Consider the following 8,510-nt stretch of genomic DNA (forward strand, 5'->3'; position numbering starts at 1 on the left):
TAATCCTCCTGGTCAATATTGTGAGATCACATATCAAATACTGAGATATGTAATTACATAAAGAAGACAATGTCTATTTTAGGATGCAAATTTTATTGAGTTCATCATGGTGTGGTAGCAGAGGTGCAAAGATGACCGTGGACCTGATATCTGCTGGCTACAGCTGCATGAACTTGGGCAATTTGATGCATTTCAGCTGTTCATCTTTCTAATGGAGATCATATTATTCCTTACCTATGAGGAGAAAACTATCAGAAGATTCCTTTTGAGATCTTTCAACTGAGTCATCTTCCTGAAATCTATGGCTTTGGACTAATTTCTTCAGGATATTTACAGCTAGAAGACTTTGTCTCTCAGTCTTCTTATTTCAGGATATGCATATCTGTGTGTGTGTGTGTGTGTGTGTGTGTGTATGTGTGCGTGTGTGTGTGTTTGTGTGTGTGTGTTCATGTATACTCAACCCAATCTTCTAATTTAATTTCCCATTTATCGTCTCCATGTTTGCTTTATCCTCCCCAAAGCATCCAAAAAGTAACAATCATGAAGGCTACTTTGGCTTCTCATGGTGAAGGTTAAGGTCTTAGTTAAATTTCTTTAGCCAAGTATGTCGAATATATTCTATGGTTTCCACTAATAACTAACTAATTTGTTTTTCAAATATCTATTCTAAATATTGGCTTTTTGACTTGTCTTTTTATATGTTCTTTCCAAAGACCCATACTCAAGGTCCAACTATGAACTGTGGTCTTTTTCTACTGCCATTTTTCTTTCATATTGTTGACTAACTTCCTAAAGATGTGTAGCCACTTTCACTGACTCTATGCCTAATGAACTTTTCTATACCTCCCATCACTCCAGAAGAAGTCCCCCAGATTCTGGAAGAAAATAGTGGTTTGATTCATTCTATGGAGTAGTTGACATCCTATTTGAATGAGGGCAGACATACTCAGATTATCCATCAGAAGTCCCAAAAGAAAATTTGTGAATTCAAAGGAAAACTAGAGCAATACCTAACAGGGAGAAAATGGAGGAACACTGTTGACCAAATGTGGTTGTTAGGCCTAAGAAAATGTGGGCTCAACATATTAGTTAATAAAAATGAATTCTTTCAGAACTCAGTATGGATAGGCCCAGCCATCAAAGTTTCAAAAAAGGCCAGTGGATACCAAGATTTGGGCAACAGCATGGTGAGTGGCTTCCAGCTAGCAACCCTCTCTGGCCCCATGTGTAAGGAGTCTCTCATGGGCGTCTGTTTCTTTCTGGAAAAGTGGGACCTACGCAAATTTGAGGAATAAGGGTCAAGTGATAAACAAAATCAAGAACAAAGAGATGTGGTGCAGGATGGACAGGGGTAAGGAAAAACATGTTCTGGTGGAGTTGAAAACCCAGGGCTCCAAGATGGTGGCTCTGAGCCCTTGAGAAATAGACTTCCCAGATGGGAGAATCTTTGCTCACTGACTGCTAGGGACTCTTCACAGGACAGCTCATCACCACCCATGAAGAAGGTATGTCACTACGTCCTTCCGGTGAAACTTCAGCATCTGACGGCAGCAATATACACGTGTGACATCATGGACACCGGTGATGTTCTTAGGTCTCTGCTGTCTTGTCAAAGACATCAAGAAGAAATAAAAGAAAGGACAGACAACCAACTCCACACATAAGAAGGGAAATCATCAAGATTAGAGCTGAGATCAATGAGGGAGAAACCAGAGATACAGTAGAACGTATCAATGAAACTAGAAGCTGGTTTTTTGAAAGAATCAAAAGATCGAAAAGCCACTGACTACACTAATCCGAAAGAAAAGAGAGAAATCCCAAATTCATAAAATTATGAATGAAAAGGGACAGATCACAACTAACGCCAAGGAAGTAGAAACAATCATCAGAAGTTATTACGAACAGTTATATGCCAATAAGCTTAGCAACCTAGATGAAATGGATGCATTCCTGGAAAATATAAACTACCAAAATTGAACCAGGAAGAAATCGACAACCTGAATAGACCGATATCTAATAACAAGATTGAAGCAGTGATCAAAAATCTCCCAAAAAACAAGAGCCCAGGACCTGACGGATTCCCTGGGGAATTCTACCAAACCTTCCAAGAAGAAATAACACCTATTCTCCTGAAGCTGTTTCAAAAAATTGAAGCAGAAGGAAAACTTCCAGACTCTTTCTATGAAGCCAGCATTACCCTGATCCCCAAACCAGGCAAGGACCCTACCAAAAAGGAGAATTTCAGACCAATATCACTGATGAATATGGATGCTAAGATTCTCAACAAGATCCTAGCCAACAGGATCCAACAGCACATTAAAAAGATTATCCACCATGATCAGGTGGGATTCATCCCTGGGCTACAAGGATGGTTCAACATTTGTAAATCAATCAATGTGATACAAAAAATTAATATGAGAAGAGAGAAGAACCACATGGTCCTCTCAATTGATGCAGAAAAAGCATTTGACAAAATCCAACATCCGTTCCTGATTAAAACGCTTCAAAGTATAGGGATAGAGGGAACATTCCAAAACCTCATCAAATCTATCTATGAAAGACCCACAGCAAATATCATCCTCAATGGGAAAAAACTTGCAGCCTTCCCATTGAGATCAGGAACAAGACAAGGATGCCCACTTTCACCACTCTTGTTCAACATAGTATTAGAAGTCCTAGCAACAGCAATCAGACAACAGAGAGAAATAAAAGGTATCCAAATTGGTAATGAAGAAGTCAATCTCTCTCTCTTCGCAGATGACATGATTCTTTATATGGAAAACCCAAAAGACTCCACCCCCAAACTACTAGAACTCATACAGCAATTCAGCAGCGTGGCAGGATACAAAGTCAATGTGCAGAAATCAGTCGCTTTCTTATACACTAACAATGAAAATACAGAAAGGGAAATTAGAGAATCAATTCCATTTACTATAGCATCAAGAACCATAAGATACCTGGGAATAAACCTAACTAAAGAGGTAAAGGATCTGTACTTGAGGAACTATAGAACACTCATGAAAGAAATTGAAGAAGACACAAAAAGATGGAAGACCATTCCATGCTCTTGGATCAGAAGAATAAACATTGTTAAAATGTCTATACTGCCTAGAGCAATCTATACTTTTAATGCCATTCCGATCAAAATTCCACCAGTATTCTTCAAAGAGCTGGAGCAAATAATCCTAAAATTTGTATGGAATCAGAAGAGACCCCGAATCGCTAAGGAAATGTTGAAAAACAAAAATAAAGCTGGAGGCATCACCTTACCTGATTTCAAGCTTTATTACAAAGCTGTGATCACCAACACAGCACGGGACTGGCATAAAAACAGACACATAGACCAGTGGAACAGAGTAGAGAGCCCTGATCTGGACCCTCAACTCTATGGTCAATTAATCTTCGACAAAACAGGAAAAAATATACAGTGGAAAAAAGACCGTCTCTTCAATAAATGGTGCTGGGAAAACTGGACAGCTCTATGTAGAAGAATGAAACTCGACCAATCTCTTACACCGTACACAAAGATCAACTCAAAATGGATAAAAGACCTCAATGTAAGACAGGAATCCATCAGAATCTTAGAGGAGAACATAGGCAATAATCTCTTTGATATCAGCCACAGCAACTTCTTTCAAGATACGTCTCCAAAGGCAAAGGAAACAAAAGCGAAAATAAACTTCTGGGACTTCATCAAAATCAAAAGCTTCTGCACAGCAAAGGAAACAGTCAAAAAAACAAAGAGGCAACCCACGGAATGGGAGAAGATATTTGCAAATGACAGTACAGACAAAAGGTTGATATCCAGGATCTATAATGAACTCCTCAAACTCAACCCACACGAAACAGACAAACACATCAAAAAATGGGCAGAAGATATGAACAGACACTTCTCCAATCAAGAAATACAAATGGCTATCAGACACATGAAAAAATGTTCATCATCATTAGCCCTCAGGGAGATTCAAATTAAAACCACATTGAGATATCACCTTACACCAGTTAGAATGGCCAAAATTAACAAAACAGGAAACAACACGTGTTGGAGAGGATGTGGAGAAAGGGGAACCCTCTTACACTGTTGGTGGTAATGCAACTTGGTGCAGCCTCTTTGGACAACAGTGTGGAGATTCCTCAAGAAATTAAAAATAGAGCTTCCCTATGACCCTGCAATTGCACTCCTGGGTATTTACCCCAAGGATACAGATGTCGTGAAAAGAAGGGCCATCTGTACCCCAATGTTTATAGCAGCAATGGCCACGGTCGCCAAACTATGGAAAGAACCAAGATGCCCTTCAACGGATGAATGGATAAGGAAGATGTGGTCCATATACACTATGGAGTATTATGCCTCCATCAGAAAGGACGAATATCCAACTTTTGTAGCAACATGGACGGGACTGGAAGAGATTATGCTGAGTGAAATCAGTCAAGCAGAGAGAGTCAATTATCATATGGTTTCACTCATTTGTGGAGCATAACCAATAGCATGGAGGACAAGGGGCGTTAGAGAGGAGTAGGGAATTTGGGTAAATTGGAAGGGGAGGTGAACCATGAGAGACTATGGACTCTGAAAAACAGTCTGAGGGGTTTGAAGTGGCGGGGGGGTGGGAGGTTGGGGTACCAGGTGGTGGGTATTATAGAGGGCACAGCTTGCATGGAGCACTGGATGTGGTGAAAAAATAATGAATACTGTTTTTCTGAAAATAAATAAATTGGGAAAAAAAAAAAAAGAAAGGACAGACATGTTCATCATCAAGGCCATGCTGCCTGTTGCCAAGAGCTTCTGCTTCATGGATGAAATCAGGAAGTGGACAAGTGGCCTGGAGAGCCCACAGCTGGTGTTCAGCCATTGGGAGATCATTCCCAGAGACCCCTTCTGGGTGCTGACCACTGACAAGGAGTGCTTGCACTTCGGGGAAAAGGCTGATTCCAAGAACCTGGCCTGGAAGTACAGGAACACGGTGCGCAAAAGGGAGGGTCTGTACCCGGAGTTGAAGATTGTGGAGCATGCAGAAGAGCAGGGATCCCTCAGCAAAAATAAGTAGCCGCTGCTGCCTGCGTGTTCTTGTCTTCATATGCCAGAGTTGGATCCTGAAGAGACCCCTCCATGCTGCCTTCTCTCTGAGAGTTCACTTTCGATAAAGCTAATCCTTGTAAATATTAAAAAACAAAACAAAACACCCTTCTGTGTATCTTTCCATGCTTTCACCACTGGTATAATTCATATTAAAATACAATTACATATAGACACAGGATTTTCTTGCCTTGTTTTGATAATTAGAGCATGTTATACTATTTTTGCATCCTAAAATTCTCATGTAAATATATATGACTCTAAGAACTTTGAAAGAGTAATTCTTCTTAATGGCTGTACAACTATCCACAATATGGGTAGTATACTATGAGTTATTCAACTATAATGGGCATGAAGTCTATTTCCATTTTGGACCACCATGCACAGTTCTATAATGTATATACTTATTTAATAAATTGTTTTTTTAAAAATTGTTTATTTTTATGGAGCAGATTTCCATGGAACTGTAATTCCCGTCAGTGTTTTATGTATGTTTTAATTTAATAGATGCAATGTCTGTAACAATTTACATTTCTATCATGAAAGTGTGAGAGTATCACGTTTCCTAAATTCCTGCTAGCATAAGATGTTATCACATTTTTCATTTGCCAAGCTAATGTTAATGAAGTGATACTTCCTTATTTTTTTTATTTTTTATTTCCCTATGTAACTAGCGAGTTTGAACATATCTTTGTGAATTTGTTAAATTTGCAGGTCATAAATTGCTTGTTCTCATCCTTTGGCTACTTGCATTGAGCTATCTGGCCATTACCTGGCTTTATTTTTATAATTTTACTTCTTTCTTCCCAATTTGGATGCCATTATTTTATTCTTGACTAAGGCAGAGGCTTAACCCACTGAGCAACCCAGGTGCCCCTCAAATATTATGTGTTTTAATCTTTTTCTGTAATCAACCTCATGTGATGAATAAACATTTTAAAGTCTTTATATTTTCCTAATGTCTCTGTATGAATTTCAGCTTAAATATTGATAAACTACTTCCTACTTCCTTTTTGGTTTAATTTCTTAAGATAAATTCAAATTTTTAAAATTTTTTTATTTGTTTACTTTATAATGAAATCACATCTGGATGCAAATCTCTTTTGAATATAGCATTTATAAGGTTGGTTAGTGTTAACATGGAATATTTTTTTTCTATCCATTAACTTTATTCTCTACATGTTTATATTTAAAATGCATTTTTTTGTATTCAACTTTTTTGCTGTTATTATTTTGAACAAACTTCTATCTGTTAAATCATTCAAAAATAAGAAAAATCAAAAACAATTATTTCAACTTCACTTAATTTACCTTTGATGTTCTTCCTTTCCTTAGAGAAATGTCTGACTCATTGTCAAATGTCTGACTGATTGTACTTCTCTCTAAAGAATTCTTGTTAACATTTCTTTTATGGCCAGTTTACTGGCAATAAATTTTCTTAAATTCTCACCCACTTATGAACGTAAAAAATTCTAGTTTTTTTTAGTACTTTAAATATTTCATTCCACTCTGTTCTTGTTTACATAGTTTCTGAGATGATAGATGTAATTCATGTATTTGTTTCTGCATAGGAAAGGTGTTTCACTTCTCTGGTTTCTTTCAAAATTTTGTCTTCATCTTGGTTTTCTATAGTTAGAAAATGATGTTCCTAGTGTAGTGTTTTTGTTTGCTTGCTTGTTTTTTGTTTTGTTTTATTTATTCTGCTTGATGTTTTCTGAGATTCTTGAATCTGTGGTTTGACTGACTTCAATTTTGGGAAAATCCCAGAAGTTGTTTTTTTCCAAATATTTTCTTTTTCTTCTCTTTCTGGTATTCCCATTATACATATGTTCCAGTTTTTGAAGTTGTTCCATTGTCTTTGAACATCTTTTTTTGTTTTGTTTTGTTTCTTTCTTTCTTTCTTCTGCTTTTTTTTTTTTTTTTTTTGGTTCTCTTTGCCTTTCAGTTTTGGTGGTTTCTATTAAAATACCATTAAGCTCAGAGATTCTTTTCTTCACTTGTGCCTAGTCTACCAAAAAGCCCATCAAAGGTATTCATTTCTCTTTCAGTGTTTTCAATCTCTAACATTTATTTATGTTTTTTCTTAGACTGTATATCTCTCTGCTTAGGTTGCTCATTTGTTCTTGCATGTTGCCTATTATATGTCAGAGCCCATAGCATATTCCATCATAGTTGTTTTAAATTCACTATCCAATAATTGCAACATCCTTGTCATGTCTGGTTTGGACAGTTGTTTGGTCTCTTCAAATTCTGTTGTTTTGCCTTTTGTTATGCCTTCTAATTTTTTTTTTTTTCTAAATAGCCAGACTTGATGCACCGAGTGAAATGAAATGTTTTAAATGGGCCATGGGAAAAGTGACAATGAGGTATGAGGGGACTGGAAGATTTCTATAGTTCTATGATTAGTTTTCAGTCTTTTAGTGAAACTATGCTTTTGAATGGTGGACTTCACAAGTTTTTCCAAACTTTTCTTCCTCCCTTAGGAGGGACAGAATGGGTAGAGTGAACTAGAGATGGGTATATCTCCTTTCCCAAGTCAGTCAGATTGTGATAATACCCCAGAAGTTTAAGCTCTAGTTAACTAGTTTCCCCTGTTGTTGTTGTTTGTTTGTTTTTAAGATTGATTTTATTTTAGAGAGGGAGTGAGCGAGAGCACAGCAGGGAGGGACAGAGGGAGAAGGAGAGAGAATCCCAAGCAGACTCCACTCTCAGTGTGGAGAGCCCAATATGGGATTCAGTCTCACAACCCTGAGATCACCACCTGAGCCAAAACCAAGAGTCAGATGCTTAGCTGACTGTGCCACCCAAATGCCCCATGAGAAGTCCTTCTTAAGAAAAACAGAGAGCTCTGTAATCTTTAAAATGATTACATTTTCCTGCCTTGCCCTTGAAAAATGAGGTGATTTTTCTTCAATATTTACTGGGAGAACTTGGTGGTGCTCTTAGAACTAAGCTCATAAAAGTATGTGGGTCCCATTTGGATGAGTCCTCCTAGAATTTTTTACTCTTAGAGTTGTTCACGCTGAGTCTCCAGCAATCCATCAGTTACAGTCAGGTTCTCCCACCCTGACATTGGTTTCTATGGTGGTTTCTGCTCCTGAATCTCTGCTCTGGAAGACATGACTGTTTTTATTTGCCTGTCTCTCAAATCCTGGTAAGAGTGGTTTGCCCTATATCCTCACCTTATGGATTTAAGAAGAGCTAACTTTTCATGCTGTTCAGCTTTTTATTTGTTAGAACACAGTTCCAACTTTTAAGCATCTTGCCTACAGAACAAGAAACTGGAAGTATCATTATATATTTTTTTAAATATTTAGAGCTTTAAGAAAAAAAGCTATTAAATGGAATTTAAGAATTGACATGCAAACAAACTAAGTTTCTTTATTGAATTAAACGTCCTACATTTTTACTTATTTTTCTTCTTTCGGGAGCT

General features: G+C 37.5%; 1 pseudogene; it reads left to right on the forward strand.

Annotated features, from left to right (window-relative positions):
• The first annotated feature begins 827 nt into the window (after positions 1–827).
• On the forward strand, positions 828–5,048 carry LOC122905328 (annotated as a pseudogene).
• Positions 5,049–8,510: the final 3,462 nt, after the last annotated feature.

This window comes from Neovison vison, chromosome 4 (assembly GCF_020171115.1).
Source record: "Neovison vison isolate M4711 chromosome 4, ASM_NN_V1, whole genome shotgun sequence".
NCBI classification, from domain to species: Eukaryota; Metazoa; Chordata; class Mammalia; order Carnivora; family Mustelidae; genus Neogale; species Neogale vison.